Below are 15,629 nucleotides of genomic sequence, written 5' to 3' on the forward strand. Positions count from 1 at the left end.
CTGCGGAGCGGAATTTGGTGTCCGCAGCATGCTCTGTCTGTTGCGGAGCAGTGGCGGACTCATGGCGGAATTTCTCCATTGACTTCAATGGAGATTCTAATTTCCGCAATGAAGTCCGCAGCTGTCATGCACATGTTATGTGTGCTGCGGATCCGTCTTGCTTTTTTAACTTGACATTTCTTCATTCTGGCTGGACCTATGTATTTCTAGGTCTACAGCCAGACTGAGAAAGTCAATGGGGCTCCCGTAATGACGGGAGCGTTGCTAGGAGACGTCAGTAAATAGTCACTGTCCAGGGTGCTGAAAGAGTTAAGCGATCGGCAGTAACTGTTTCTGCACCCGGGACAGTGACTACCGATCCCAATATACAGCAACCTGTAAAAAAACATATAATTTCATACTTACCGAGAACTCCCTGCTTCTGTCTCCAGTCCGGCCTCCCAGGATGACGTTTCAGTCTAAGTGACGGCTGCAGCCAATCACAGGCTAATAACAGGCTGCAGCGGTCACATGGACTGCCGCGTCATCCAGGGAGATCGGGCTGGATGCCGAAGGAGGGACGCGTCACCAAGACAACGGGCGGTAAGTATGAATTTCTTTGACTTTCACAAGGGAAAGTGCTGTCCCTTCTCTCTATCCTGCACTGAATAGGGAGAAGGGAAGTACTTTTACCGCAGTCCGCAGCAGCTAGTCCGCATCAATTTTCTGCACATTTTGTGCAGATCCGCAGCAGAATCTGCAACGCAGATTCTGTGCGGCATTGATGCGGACAGTTGCGGAGGAAATCCGCCACGTGTGGTCATGCCCTAAGGCTGGTGTATTAAAGCCAGTCTAAGTAGATCTGGACCAATGTGTTATCAGAGGTTTCAATAGGATGCAGGTAAATCTTTTCAGTTAAAGTGAAACTCCAAGCAAGTTTTTATAATTTGTAAAAGGTAATGGAAACCGTTGAAAACTTTTTTTTAGTAAAAAAAAAAAAGACAAAAAAAAATTAAAGTATTCGAATGTTTAGTGCAACTTTGTAATTTGTTTTTATTGAATTTTATTTTCACTTTTGATTCCAGTGACAGCGCATCTTGTGTGTATCTAACACGCAGGATCTACCTGTTATTGATCATATCTTGGTTCATAACCCACTGTCACTGAAGTTGTCAGCACTGCTGACCTGACAGATTCGGGTTTCAGCGCAAGATGAATCCATGATACGTAGAAGCTGTATCATATAGTAATTATTTTTTAAAATAAAAACAAATTACGAAGTTGCACTAAACACTATAATACATTGTTTTAGAAAACAAAAGTACCGTATTTTGTACTCTAAAGGTCCTTAACACCACAAATAGACTAGAATACTAAATGACTGTAGTAGGTCCTCTCTGCTAATTAGAGACTTGAAAAACTCAGCTCTGCTACATCTTTATTTTTTCTAAATAGTAGCAACCCTTTTATATATACAAATCTTTAAGAAAAAGTTTGTATTTTCTTTACTTCTGATGAAACCAGTTCCTGTCCTAGACTATTCCACAACTCTTTTTTTAAATTGGATATTTAACTTTTTTTTTCCTGCAACCAAAGTGGGTGCCATTGTATCTTTTGAACATTTCACTGTGTATTTGTTATATGTGGTTTTTTTTTGTATTTTTTTTTTTCTATATTAGATATTTGCATAAATTACTACTTATTACTTATCAGAGTGTTACCTTAGCTTTAGGGCTTATGCACACAGCATTCTCTGACGGGCTACGTGTGTACGGAGATATTCTCCCATTTTTGTTGGATTTTTAAAGAACCTAACAGAAAAAAACCTTTGTATGTCTCCTTATGAAATCACATCTGTGGGAGCCCTATAACATCTGTGTATAACGTGGAGTCGTAATACGGCCGTGCGCATAAACCCTAAGGGTATGTTCACACGGCCTATTTACGGACGTAAATCGGGCGTTTTTGCCCCGAATTACGCCCGAAAATAGCGCCTCAATAGCGCTGACAAACATCTGCCCATTGAAAGCAATGGGCAGACGTTTGTCTGTTCACACGAGGCGTATATTTACGCGCCGCTGTCAAATGACGGCGCGTAAATAGACGCCCGCGTCAAAGAAGTGACCTGTCACTTCTTTGGCCGTAATTGGAGCCGTTATTCATTGACTCCAATGAATAGCAGCGCTAATTACGGCCGTAATTGACGCGGCGTTCAATCGCCTGCACATGCCGGTACGGCTGAAATTACGGGGATGTTTTCAGGCTGAAACATCCCCGTAATTTCAGCCGTAACGGACGCCCTCGTGTGAACATACCCTTACACTTTGTATATTCCGTTTTTTCACTATACTCGCAGTCTTAGTAGATGGTCGTTAATCCTTCCTAAGGCAGTTATTATATTAATAAATGGACTACTAAATGTTCACCAGGATGATAGCAAGGACCACTTCCAGCACCACATTCACGCTGAGGGATTTTTGGCTTGTGTTACAAATCCAAAAATAATTGCCAAAAATTGGGGAAGATTTTATTTTGAGGGGATTGTCCTCCTTTCATCTGATGCAATCAGCACTCATTTTAGGAAATACATTTTCAGAAGTAACACAGACTTACAGTATAATATGCTTGTGTGAATGCGTCCTATGGGGCTCTCTACTCCGTATACTGGACAGAGGACTGGGGTGACTACTAACTATACATGTGCTCAGTATGGGCAAACAAATTGTCAATCTATTCACCTCAAAGAATTTGGAAGTGGACTTGTATATTAAAATTAGCTTTCTGTTAAGAAACATTCCATAGATCTATATAGTAGTATAATAGTAAGGTACTAGAAAGACTGCACACCTAGACCGGCAGCTGCAGCCCACTTTACCCTCCTAGATCGTGACGCACAATTTCTCTTCTGGTACTAAATTATTCAAAATCTGTGCCCATGCATAATAAAATCCATTAGTATTAAAGAATGAAGGTCACTGCTGGATAATAATGCTCAGACATCTTGCTGATCTGAAGGTTGTCATTTAACATGTCATTTCTTTGTTAGGCTATGTTAATTATATGTCGTACACAATCGCCCATAAACTATTTTTTATTGCTGAGTGCTCTCTACTGGTGAATGGGAGAATTGCAGGGATGAAAGTGTGTGTGTATATTTATATATATTATATTATATATTATATACATAGACATATATATATTTAGAACATTAACAGGAAGAATCTGTCAGTTGGCAGCAGAGGGCGGGGGGAGTCTGCATATCATAATTCACAGCGCTGGCCACACACTGACAGGGCCTGTTCACATTGAGTTTTTTTGCAGGCAGATAAATCTGCCTCAGAGTTCCAGGCATTTTGAGGCAGATTTTGAACTGCCTTGACCTATTTTTCCACGTTTTTTTTACTACGTTTTTGACCGGGCAAAAAAAACGCAGTGAAAAACGCTGAGAAATGAGCGCCGTACGTTTTTTTTCAGCCTCCCATTGATTTCAATGGGAGGTCAGAGGCGGAAACTGTGGCAAGAAATGGCATGCCGCTTTTTTTCCCCCGCGAGAGTGGCCAGAAGCTGTCTGGGAAAAAAAATGTCTCTGCCTCCCATTGAATCAATGGGGGGGGGGATTTCGGATGTTTTTTTGCGCTGATTTCCACGTCAAAATCAGCACCAAAAATTTCTGTGAATTGACCCTAAGGATTAAACTGTGAGTTTGACCAACCAACATTATAATAATAAATAACAGACACATTGTTCAGACTTCGTTCACATCTGCCTTTGGTGTTTTTGTTGCTCTACTCTCTCATAGGAGCAGAACAACAAAATTACGGGAAGCGCCGGATCAATTACATGATGGACACCATTGGAACCCGAAGGAACCCATTTACTTTAATGGGTTCTGCGTTGGGTTTCCACCATGGTGTCCGTCATTTTTCTGGACAAAATATGCTGAGCTATTTTGTCTGGCATTTTTAACTGGATCAGCGATAGAGCCTCCAACGCAGGTGTGAACGAAGCCTAAAATCCATGTGCTTGTCACTGCTGCATGCTGCTTTCAGAGAGGCCAGCATAAAGTAGATGACCGGTTCCCTCTAAATAAAGGAAATTCCCTTTCTTTAGTGACATGCTATCTAGCAATACTAAATAAACCGGATGATTTCAGGTACAAGACAAAAAACAAAGCTAGATTATTTCTCGTGTATCAATTAGTATCTGAAATTAATATTTGCTTAAGAACACTTAATGATTATTAGGACCAAAAGTTTACAGCACAAGCAGCCAGGTGTAAGTTTTCGAGGTCAAAGGTAAACTTAAAACTCTGTCTGGTCTCCCATACTATCGTATCTTAGTGCAGCATAGGATAGAGGGGGAGACCCAAAATATAGAGATATAGAATTTTCTAGGATTTGATTCATAATTTCCTATATAAAAATCTGTTTAAATGCTGCCAGGACATGTAGATAAAGCCTGTGAGTCCTGCTTCCCCCGCCCACACACAGTGATTGACAGCTCTAAATGTGCACAAATACAAGAAAAGCTGTCAATCACTTTGTGTGGGCGGTTGAAGCAGGACTCACAGGCTTTGTCTATATGTCCTGGCAGCATTTAAACAGATTTTTACATAAGAAAAGATTAATCAAATCCTAGAAAACAATATATCCTTGAGCTCAATGTCTCCATCTCTATCAGATCCTACCATTAGATGGGTAAACAAAGAAGACCTGATACACAAGAAGACTTGAGACACATCCTCTCTCTTTATCTGGTAAGCTGTGTACTGTACATTGCATTTCCGAATCCTTTGTTTACAGTATTTTATTTGGCATTTCACACAGGTTGATAGTTTTATAAGATAAGCGGTTTCTGGCTTTTTTCTAATCTCATACAACCCTTTAAAATAGTCCATAGATATTAAAATGTATCTACTGATCCCTGTCTTATATCTATGGGCACTGCCAGATCCTCACTTGCTGCTTGACTTTGAGGGTAAGATAAATCGGACAGCCTAGTGTTTTCCTATTCTATGAGGCAGCTGCTTATCTTCCATTTTTCTACACAATTAACTTGAATTTTTGGATGAGCCACAGAAGTATATGAAAATGGTAGTTCACACTGTATGACCTATTCCACAAGGTGACCAGATATTTAGCATCAGTGCAGAAGGAGCATTACATGGCATTAAAATAATACGTATATGGAACATGCGTAACCAATGGTACTCCACAGCAAGCGCTGCTTCTTGCCACGGTTCTCTGCTCTTCCTAAATGAAAATATGTATTGCAGCTGTCCACACCAAAGGGTCAAATAAAAATCAGATTGGCATATCATGGCATACAGTGAATGTCAGCCTTTTACCTCCATGTCATTTTAAGGTCTAACGTTATATGCTTATTGATTTTATAATATATCTTAATAGGGGTTGGAAATCCTTTTTTATACAGAGTTCCAAATCCTATACATTAACCTTAGAGTTAAATGATAAAATTCTGACTGCCTGCAGCAGCCACCAGGGGAAGCTTAGGAGCATATTATTTTATTATTGAGTTTAATGTACAAATCCTATGCAGTACTCTCCTAAGCTCCCTCTAGTGGTGGCTGCAAGTAGGCAGAATTGTATCATTTAAATGGTAACTAAACGTTTAACAAACTTCTGACATGTCATAGTGACGTCAGAAGTTTTGTTTGGTCGGGGTCCGAGCGTATGAGCGCTGAGCCGCTTCGGCTTTTTCCCGAAATCAATGTATCGGAATACGGGCTAAATAGAAAATTTATGAGCCCGTACTCCGCTACATCGGCTTTCCGGAAAAAGCCGAACAGAAATGAAGCAGGTGAGCGCTCACACGAGCACTTCTGTCGCTTCGTTGTAGCGATTGGTGGGGGCCTCAGTGCTCGGAACCCCACCAATGTCACTGACATGTCAGAAGTTTGTTAAACTTTTAGTTACCTTTTAACTCTTTCCATGGTATTTAGAGCTCTCTATCAGAAAAAACCTATAACCCCTATAAAAAGATATTGTGAAATTAGGTTAAAACTTTTCTATATATATTTAAATAAGCAAAAACAATAGTATTTAATGGTAGACTCTGACATTAAGACTCAACAAAACTGCTGAAGTATCTGACATTATTTAGTCACACAATACCCTTCATTCCTCTTAGGCTTTCTCCTTGTAACTACTCATATATTAGGAGAGAAATACTTCTAGTTTGGTGACTAGACATACATTGGGGCTCTCCACGTGTTCAATTTTCATCATGTAGTCCCTTAAAATGTAACAATTTATTATAATTATGGAATATTCTGCCTAGAACTGTCCTCAGTTTTTATTTTCCAATTTTGTTCGGAACGTAACTGATATTTAATTTGTCTTTACGCATTTCTGAAAAGCAGGTTGTATGTCCTATTTAGTTATATTTTCAGCATTATTTATAAACCACCATTTCACTGTCATTGACTATGTGGTACTAAAGCCTTTAAGGACCCTGAAAAGAATCTGTGCTTTAACGAGAAATCAATGTGGATCAGTTTCCTAGAATCATATTTTATTGTCAGATATTTTTTTTTCTTTTTGCAGATAAAATATGAAAGAGAATTATGTAAATAAAAAGCATGCTGATATAAATATATATAATTTCTACCTAAATGTAGCACTAGACAAAAAGCAGAGTCCGTTTCTAATTTTAGAGTATGAAATAATTTTTAAGTTTGTGGTTTAAGTGAAGAGGAAACTCTATACTGTACATCTATTTGTATTCTTTTTAGATAGGTGGTGCTTATTGTTAAGTCTCCGGTGACCTGTCTGTAAATATTGTAAATTTAATTTATTGCTTTGGTCTAGTAATGTATAAAATGAAATCTAAAGTTCACAAATGTATATTTTGTTGCTTAAATGTGTCTTTGCAAAATTCACAATAAATGACCTATTTTATGTGCACAAAAATATTGCCTTTTTTCTATGAATTGGAATATTCTTAAAATATACAATGCCAATACAAGCCCCAATACAACAAATCATTTAAAACACAGATAAACAGCCAGCGATCATATGTAGACACTGTGGTAAACAGCCACCAATCTACTGTAGCTAAGGTCAGAAATGACTCAAGGACAACCATAGGCCAAATATATATATAGTTGTGGTTACACAGCTCTGCTCCAAAAGGACTAAAACTAGGTTTAAAAAACCTTTTCATGACTTCAACTTCACTAAAGTCTCGCTACCTTCTGATTCTCTCCCCCTTGACAGAATCTACAACGCTTTATATTGCCAATAAAATTCCTGCTCTGTGCTGATGAGGACCAAAAGGACAAAAAAGATCTGTCCATGAATAAAGAACTCATGTTGGCTCATACCCGATTCATGTTTTACAGATTTATCTGAAGTAAATGACACTCTACGGACAGTTTAACTTTGATTTGTATGAGAATAACGCACAGTTTTACCATGGAACATTACCTTAAAATAAATCTCGATCTTTTAACACCATGTCGTTTTTAGGTCCACTGTTCTGTACATTGTTTTTACATTGAACTTAAAGAGGCTCTGTCACCAGATTTTGCAACCCATATCTGCTATTGCAGCAGATCGGCGCTGCAATGTAGATTACAGTAACGTTTTTATTTTTAAAAAACAAGCATTTTTGGCCAAGTTATGAACATTTTTGTATTTATGCAAATGAGACTTGCTAAAGTCCAACTGGGCGTGTTTAAAGTAAAAGTCCAACTGGGCGTGTATTATGTGTGTTACATCGGGGCGTGTTTACTTCTTTTACTAGCTGGGCGTTCTGACGAGAAGTATCATCCACTTCTCTTCAGAACGCCCAGCTTCTGGCAGTGCACAGACACACAGCGTGTTCTCGAGAGATCACACTGTGTCGTCACTCACTTCCTGCCCCAGGTCCTGCATCGTGTCGGACGAGCGAGGACACATCGGCACCAGAGGCTACAGATGATTCTGCAGCAGCATCGGCGTTTGCAGGTAAGTCGATGTAGCTACTTACCTGCAAACGCTGATGCTGCTGCAGAATCAACTGTAGCCTCTGGTGCCGATGTGGCCGACACGATGCAGGACCTGGGGCAGGAAGTGAGTGACGACACAGCGTGATCTCTCGAGAACACACTGTGTCTGCACTGCCAGAAGCTGGGCGTTGTGAAGAGAACTGGATGATACTTCTCGTCAGAACGCCCAGCTAGTAAAAGTAGTAAAAACGCCCCGATGTACGCACATAATACACGCCCAGTTGTACTTTTGCAAGCCTCATTTGCATAAATAGAAAAATGGTCATAACTTGGCCAAAAATGCTCGTTTTTTAAAATAAAAATCTACATTGCAGCGCCTATCTGCTGCAATAGCAGATAGGGGTTGCAAAATCTGGTGACAGAGCCTCTTTAAAGGTGTTTTCCTGGAATTAAAAAAAAGTAAGCAAAGAGCAGAAAAGTGTATAATAAAAATATATAAATACTAATCTGTTCAATCGCCAGTCGCTCCACTATCTCTGACTTCCCTGCAGCTATGAAAGGTTGGACTGGCCAATAATTGACTACAGCAGTCACGTACAAGAATGACATGTCATCAATACAGGAAAATCAACAGGGACCGGCACTTTCCTGTTCTTTGCTAATTTTTTAATACATAATAAACATTGAACCTCAAGCTCCGAAGCTCATTCAAATGGTGGCTACAGGTAGCCAGAATTTTATAATTTAACTCTGTCTATGCATGGGATTTGAAGATCAGTTTTAGAAAAACAGAACATCTACCACTATAAAGATACAATGCATTTGGAAAGCCTTCAGACCATATACATGTTTTCACATTTGTTATGTTCAGGCCTTGTGCTAAAATAACAAAAAAATTTAAGTTTTCCCTCCATCATTCTGCACTCAATACCCCATAATGACAAAGTGAAAACAAAATGTTCATAATCTTAGCTAATTTTTCGTAAAGGAAAAACTAAAATATTGCATTGAGACCTTTTACTAAGCACTTAGTTAAAGCACATTTGGCAGCGATAACAGCCTCCAGACTTCTTGGGTATGATGCTGCAAGGTTTGCACACCTGGATTTGGAGATTTTCTGCCATTCTTCTCTGCAGATCCTCTCAAACTCTGTCAGTTTGGATGGGGACCGTTGGTGGACAGCCATTTTCAGGTTTCAAGTTAGGGCTCTGGCTGGGCCACTCAAGGACATTCACAGAGTTGTCCACAAGCCACTCCTGTGTTGTCTTGGCTGTGTGCTTAGGGTCATTGTCTTGTTGAAAAGTGACCCTTCAACCCAGTCTGAGGTCCAGAGCAATCTGGATCAGGTTTTCATTAAGAATATCCCTGTACTTTGCTCCATTCAACTTTCCCTAAACCTTGACCAGTCTCCCTATCCCAGCCACTGAAAAACAGCCCCACAGCATGATGCTGCCACCATCATGCTTCACTGTAGGGATAGTATTGGGCAGGTGATGAGCAGTGCTTGGTTTCCACCATACATGACGCTCAGAATTAAGGCCAAAGAATCTTGTTTCTCACACTCTAAGGCCTCGTGCACACGACCGTGCCCGTAATTACGACCCATAGAAATGAATGGGCCCGTAATTATGGGCGATTTTACGGTCATGTGCATGGAGCCTTTGGCTGGGTTCACACGAAAATGTTACGTCCGTAATGGACGGAACGTAATTCGTCCGCAAGTCCTGGACCGAACACAGTGCATGGAGCTGGGCTCCTAGGATCATAGATATGTACGATGCTAGGAGTCCCTGCCTCTCCGTGGAACTACTGTCCCGTACTGAAAAACATGATTACAGTAAGGGACAGGTGTCCTGCAGCGAGGCAGGGACTCTTAGCGTCGTACATAACTGATGCTAGGAGCCCGGCTCCCTGCACTGTGTTCGGTCCGGGACTTGCGGCCGAATTACGTTCCGTCCATTACGGACGTAACATGGTCGTGTGAACCCAGCCTAAGAGTTCTTTAGGTGCTTTTTTTTTTTTACAGAGGAGAGGCTTATTCCTGGCCACTCTGCTATAAATCCCAGATTGGTGGAGTGCTGAAGTGATGGTTGACTTTTGGAAGCTTCTCCCATCTGCACACAGGATCTTTGGAGCTCAGCCTTCCAAGACAAGTGCCGGGCTGTCTAATGAAAGCCGGGCTTTTGCACTTACAGACGAAAATTAAGTTACCTCCTATCCCGGCCGTTTAACCACCTAGATGCCACAGTCGCTATTGACCACAGCATCTAAGTGGTTTCAGAGTGAGGGGACTCCCTCTGTCTCCCCATCGGCACACCTGCAATGCAATGTTTTCCATAGCAGCCAGGGGCCTAACAAAGGTCCCCAAGTCTGCCATCAGTGTATGCCTATTAGGCCCTGCCTATAGAATGCCAGTCAGTTTTACACTCACAGGTATAATACACTGCAATATGGTGCACTGCAGTCTATTATAACAGCGATCGATCAGGCGATCGCATAGGGAAGTCTCTTAGTGGGACTAAAAAACAGATTAATATGTTAATAATAAAGAAATGGAAAATCCCAAGTAACAACAATTAAAAATAGATTTTCCCCACTAAGGCTGTGTTTGCATCAGCATTGTCTTTCCATTGAGGGGTTTCGTCTGAGCTTTCCGTCTGGGGAGCCCCTTTAACGGAAAGGCAAACGGAAACCATAGTTTCTGTTTGCATCACCATTTATCTCAATGGTGACGGATACATTGCTAATGGTTTCTGTTTGTCACCGTTGTGAAAGGATTTTGTTTTTTTATGGAATCAATAGCGAAGTCGATTGCAATATTGATTCCGTCAAAAAAATGGAACCCTTTCACAACAGCAACAAACGGAAACGATTAGCCAAGTATCCATCACCATTGAGATCAATGGTGATGCAAATGGAAGCTATGATTTACGTTTGCCTTTCCGTTGAGGGGTTCCCCCAACGGAATGTTCAGATGGAACCCCTCAACGGAAAGACAACTATGATGTGAAGAAGCCCTTAGTGCGTTCACATATATCAGTTGCATCAGCATCAGGTTTTTTTTGTCTCTCAAGTGATTACAACTCATGCAAAAACTGATGCAAAAATGTATCAGTTGCCATAAGGCTTTTTCACAATTTTTACTTCAAAACCATCAGTTGTCATCAGTTTTTACCATCTGTGTTTAACATCAGTTTTTACCACAATCGTCCAGCCAAAAGGTAGTCTAGGGTCTGAAAATGTGCCAATTTTATCAGAGTGGTGCATAGTTTGTGATAGATTGGATATATGATAGATTAGATAGATGTTGTGTAACATGTCAGGGCTCTTCTTCTCTGCTCCGGCCTTGGTGCTTCACTAAAGTCTGACACTCACATTGTAATGTCATATGTGTCATATTCAGTGCAGCGCCAAGGCCGGCACCAAGAGAGAGAGAGCCCAAAAGGCAACTGCTGTCCACTGACCTCACCTCAGATCTTTGAAGCAGCCTTGTGAGCCTGCAAAGACACCAAAATACTAGCCCTAACTTTAGGGAGTAGCTAGTTTTTGGCGCCTTTACAGCTACCCAATCCCATCTCACATCTCCTGCCACCCCACACTATGCTGGGATTGCTGTTGTTTTTATTCACACAACAGGGTCCGCGTGTCGGCTGTTAAAAATGGCCGTCTATGTCCGTTTTTGACGGCCGTTTTGCATCTGTTTTGTATCCGTTCCAAGTCCGTGTTTCCGTTTTTGACAAATTTTTAAGAACAGATGAATTTCATGTGTAGATAATGAAACCGTGCCCTCTGTATATAGTGCCACACACCCCATGTAGATAATGCCAGTTCCCCCTGTAGAGTGCCACACTGCTCTCTGTATATAGTGCCACACCTCCTGTAATTAATGCTGCAGTGCCCTCTTTAGATAGTGCCACACCCCCCTGTAGATAATGCCGCAGTGCCCTCTAGATAATGCCACAGTACCCCTGTAGATAAGGTCACACAGCCCCCTGTAGATAGTGCCATACAGTGCCCCGTGTAGTGTCATGTACAGTACTCCCTGTAGATAGTGCCACTCACACTGTCCCCCTGGTAGATAGTGCCACTCACATTGTCCCCCCACAGAAGCTCCCTCTAAAGAGTGGAATCCCCGACTTCACAGCAACAGCTTCCAAATGCAAATGCCACACCTGGAATCAACTCCAGACCTTTTACCAGCCGATGCTGCTGCAGAATCAACTGTAGCCTCTGTCGCCTGGTGCCGATGTGTTCTCGCTCGTCCGACACGATGCAGGACCTGGGGCAGGAAGTGACGTCACAGCGTGATGTCTCGAGAACACGCTGTGTGTCTGTGCACTGCCAGAAGCTGGGTGGTAACGAAGAGAAGTGGATGATGCTGATTCGTCAGCATCATACACTTCTATTCACAACGCCCAGCTAGTAAAAGAAGTAAAAACGCCCAGATGTACATACACAATACACGCCCACTTGTACATAACTTTAAACACGCCCAGTTGTACTTAAGAAAGCCTCATTTGCATAAATATAAAAATGGTAAATGTTTTGGTAAACTGCTAAAATTCCAAAACTTGTGCCACTGTCCAAATAATTCTGGACCTAACTGTATATGGACTGTGGCATCAAGGGCTACCCCTGGAGGGAATCCCCTGCCACAGTGGCAGCAATGATCTGGGGATTACGCTGCTAGTGGGAGCTACTGTGGCGCTATCTACAGGGGACATGGGTGGCACTAAATTTCGCTCCTGCTGCCCGGCCAGAGCATCGGCAATGCTGTGGCTGCGTATTCCCACGCCAGGTGCTGCGTGGGAATCACAGCCAGAGCATTGCCAACGCTCTGGCCCGGGCAGCTGTAATCCCCATATATGGATAGCGATGTCAGCGGTTACCTCTAGAAGCGGAATCTCTGGCCAGAGTATTGCCGACGCTCTGCTGGCAGGGGATTCCACTCCAGGTGTGGCCCCTGACGTCACTGTCCATATATATATCCCCGGCCAGCTAGGCGTCGGCAAACAACTCCTTTTAAGTAGCATTTGTATTAACAAGTGCACAAAAAAAACATATGAAAAGTCCAGCCACAGATAGATATTTACTTTTATTTTAGGTATAAGTTCCAAAATGTTGTTATTTATTGCTATTGATTTTTAAACTATTTTTTTGGTGTATGCAATACATGTATACCTAGAAATAGAGTCACTAATCCGTGATCTCATTCTAATCACAGCTACGGTAAGTCTCAGGATCCAAAGCAATTTTTGGTATTACATGACTCGTGCATGACCCCAATGAAAATCAGTGCCTTCATTTCCAAGTACAATTTGAGAGACACTGATCCATGTTCTCATTGGTATTACCATGATTCACGCGCAACATCAAAGTTTCCCTAAAGGAGAAAAAGTTGCCTGACACTCAAGAATTCCGACATGGATGTAATTCTTGCAACTATTACAAGTTGCCTGCGACTTTTTTCCCCAAAGATAACAACGAGGAGTTGTAGTAAAGATGTGATTTTACTGTAACTAGCTGGCAACCAAAGTTCACTTCAGGGCCACTGACTTAAAGGAAGTGTGTAACTTTTGAAATTGTTATTTTTAATAAAAGAATGTTTTTAAAAATAGTGTAATTTCAATAATTGTATTTTTTTTTATTAATAATAATTTATTCTACAGGAAGTTTAAATCTTTATTAGCATCTATGTAGTGTCGCTGCAGGACACATATGCTGTACGACAAACGCACACACAAACACACACACACACACACACACACACCATAAGGAAATTAAGGATGTCAGGTGACCTTATCTCCTACTTGACAGCGGCGACAAGAACCTGTGCTTTGCCACTGAGTAGTCCCAAAAGGCAGTGGAGGTGTTAGGTCGCCAGCAGGAAAAGGTGCAAGGACAAAATTACAGCAACCGTTTTACAGTTTTTTTTTTACTTGAGCAGTTTTTAATATTAGCTCCCTCTGCTGGCTAATACTGGGAAAGATGAAAAAATACAATTATTTCATTATTAAATCTAAAAAAAATTGGTGACACATTGAAGGCCTTTGGCTTGTGTGACCTTTTTGAATGGTTAGACTATAAATTAAAACCAAACAATTTAACAAGTGTGGTAACAATGGTTGTGACGTTTGTGAACACATCTTTTATATTACTATACAGCAAAAGTTCATAGTATTACATTTGGTAGTTAGGGCCAAGTGGCGTAAATGCACCATCTGCAGCTAGTGTCAGTTGTATGTTACACCTGATATTTTTTTTGCAACAGCCTGGATCAAACAGAACTATGATCCCGGCTGTTCAACCCGTCAGAACCTGCTCCCTCTGTCATTTCATCAATGGACCCGCGACTTGATTGTTGTGTGGCGATGTGTTTGCATGCCATTTAGGAACTACCATCTTTGCGCTCCTATTAGGACGTGTGAAAAAAAAGTTTAAGAAAATGTTTCAAATATAAAAATAACATTTCCCATTAAAAAAATGCCTTTTTAGAAAGAAACAATATATATATTTATAAAACAAATAAAAAGTTTACATAATTGGTATCACCAACACCATAACGACCCACACGGTGAAGGAGTAAAAAAAAAAAAAAAAAACACACCTGAAGACTATGCCAGATTGGCTGGTTTTTGTTCATCTTGCCTCCCAAAAAAATGGAATAAAAAGTTGTATGTACCACAAAATGGCACCAATGAAGCTCTACAGCTCACCCCACAAAACATCAAGTCCTCACACAGATCCCTTGACGGAAAAATAAAAGTAATAGGACTCAGAATATGGCAACATAAAATCAAACAATTTTACTTATGTATAACAGCTTATTTTGAAAAGTCATCTGAAAGTTTAGGTAAATATTTTTATTTTTTTAAATTTATTAACATTTTCATTATCACTCACAGTATCTACAAAAAATATATATACAGTGAATACATACAAATGTACAATAACACATAGCAAGTCCCTTAGACTACAGATTTGATCAATGCAATGTAAGTTCAACAATAAAAACTATGGTTGCTATAAGTTTCTATAAATTTTTTACTGTGTAAATAAATTATTTCCTTTTATTGCGTTTTAGATTCCGATGCCTAGTCCCCCGAGCACAAATCTACAGTAATACTATGTTCACACATTACTCAGAAGTCTCTCCATGTTTATGGCTAACTTTTTATAGGGCACTGCAATTTACCCTTTAATCGTGAGGTCAATATAAAGAATTTGCAACAAAATTAAAAAAATTTGTACAGATTTTCTGAAAGACTGACTATTCAATTTTTTAGCTAAAAGAAATTGTATTCTTTGAAAAGTTATACCATTTTCCAATATATACTTTCTATATCAATTTCTGGAAAATGTTACAACTTTTCATTACACAAAAAATAACATTTATTTTCTGAAATGGGAAAATCCGCTTAAAGACTACATTTTGCCTTTTGGTGCATACTTTCTTCCTATTTTATATTTTTGGGTGGTGGAGAGAGGGATCTAATCCTAGTTTTCCTGATTGGAGGGATGAAAACTAACTTAGGAACATTCTACTGTAGCAGACACATTTTCGCACTTTTATCTTGTATAACTTTCATCTTCTTCATACCCGATGCACATCTTGCTTGTTTCCTTACTTAGGACACCTTTGAATATGAAACACAAATAACATGGATTACCTTTACGTGATATACCACTTTATGATACT

The 15,629-nt window shown here is 40.4% G+C and overlaps 1 protein-coding gene across 1 annotated transcript in view; it reads right to left on the reverse strand.

Moving 5' to 3' along the window:
• Positions 1–14,864: 14,864 nt before the first annotated feature.
• The window catches only part of LOC142743457 (tapasin-related protein-like), a 41,027-nt gene continuing 40,262 nt past the window's right edge, over positions 14,865–15,629 (reverse strand). The window contains exon 9 of the mRNA XM_075854241.1: positions 14,865–15,567. The gene's annotated coding sequence lies outside the window, so the exon portion shown is untranslated. The remainder of the gene's footprint in view (positions 15,568–15,629) is intronic.

The sequence above is a fragment of the Rhinoderma darwinii genome, chromosome 2 (genome assembly GCF_050947455.1).
Source record: "Rhinoderma darwinii isolate aRhiDar2 chromosome 2, aRhiDar2.hap1, whole genome shotgun sequence".
NCBI classification, from domain to species: domain Eukaryota; kingdom Metazoa; phylum Chordata; class Amphibia; order Anura; family Rhinodermatidae; genus Rhinoderma; species Rhinoderma darwinii.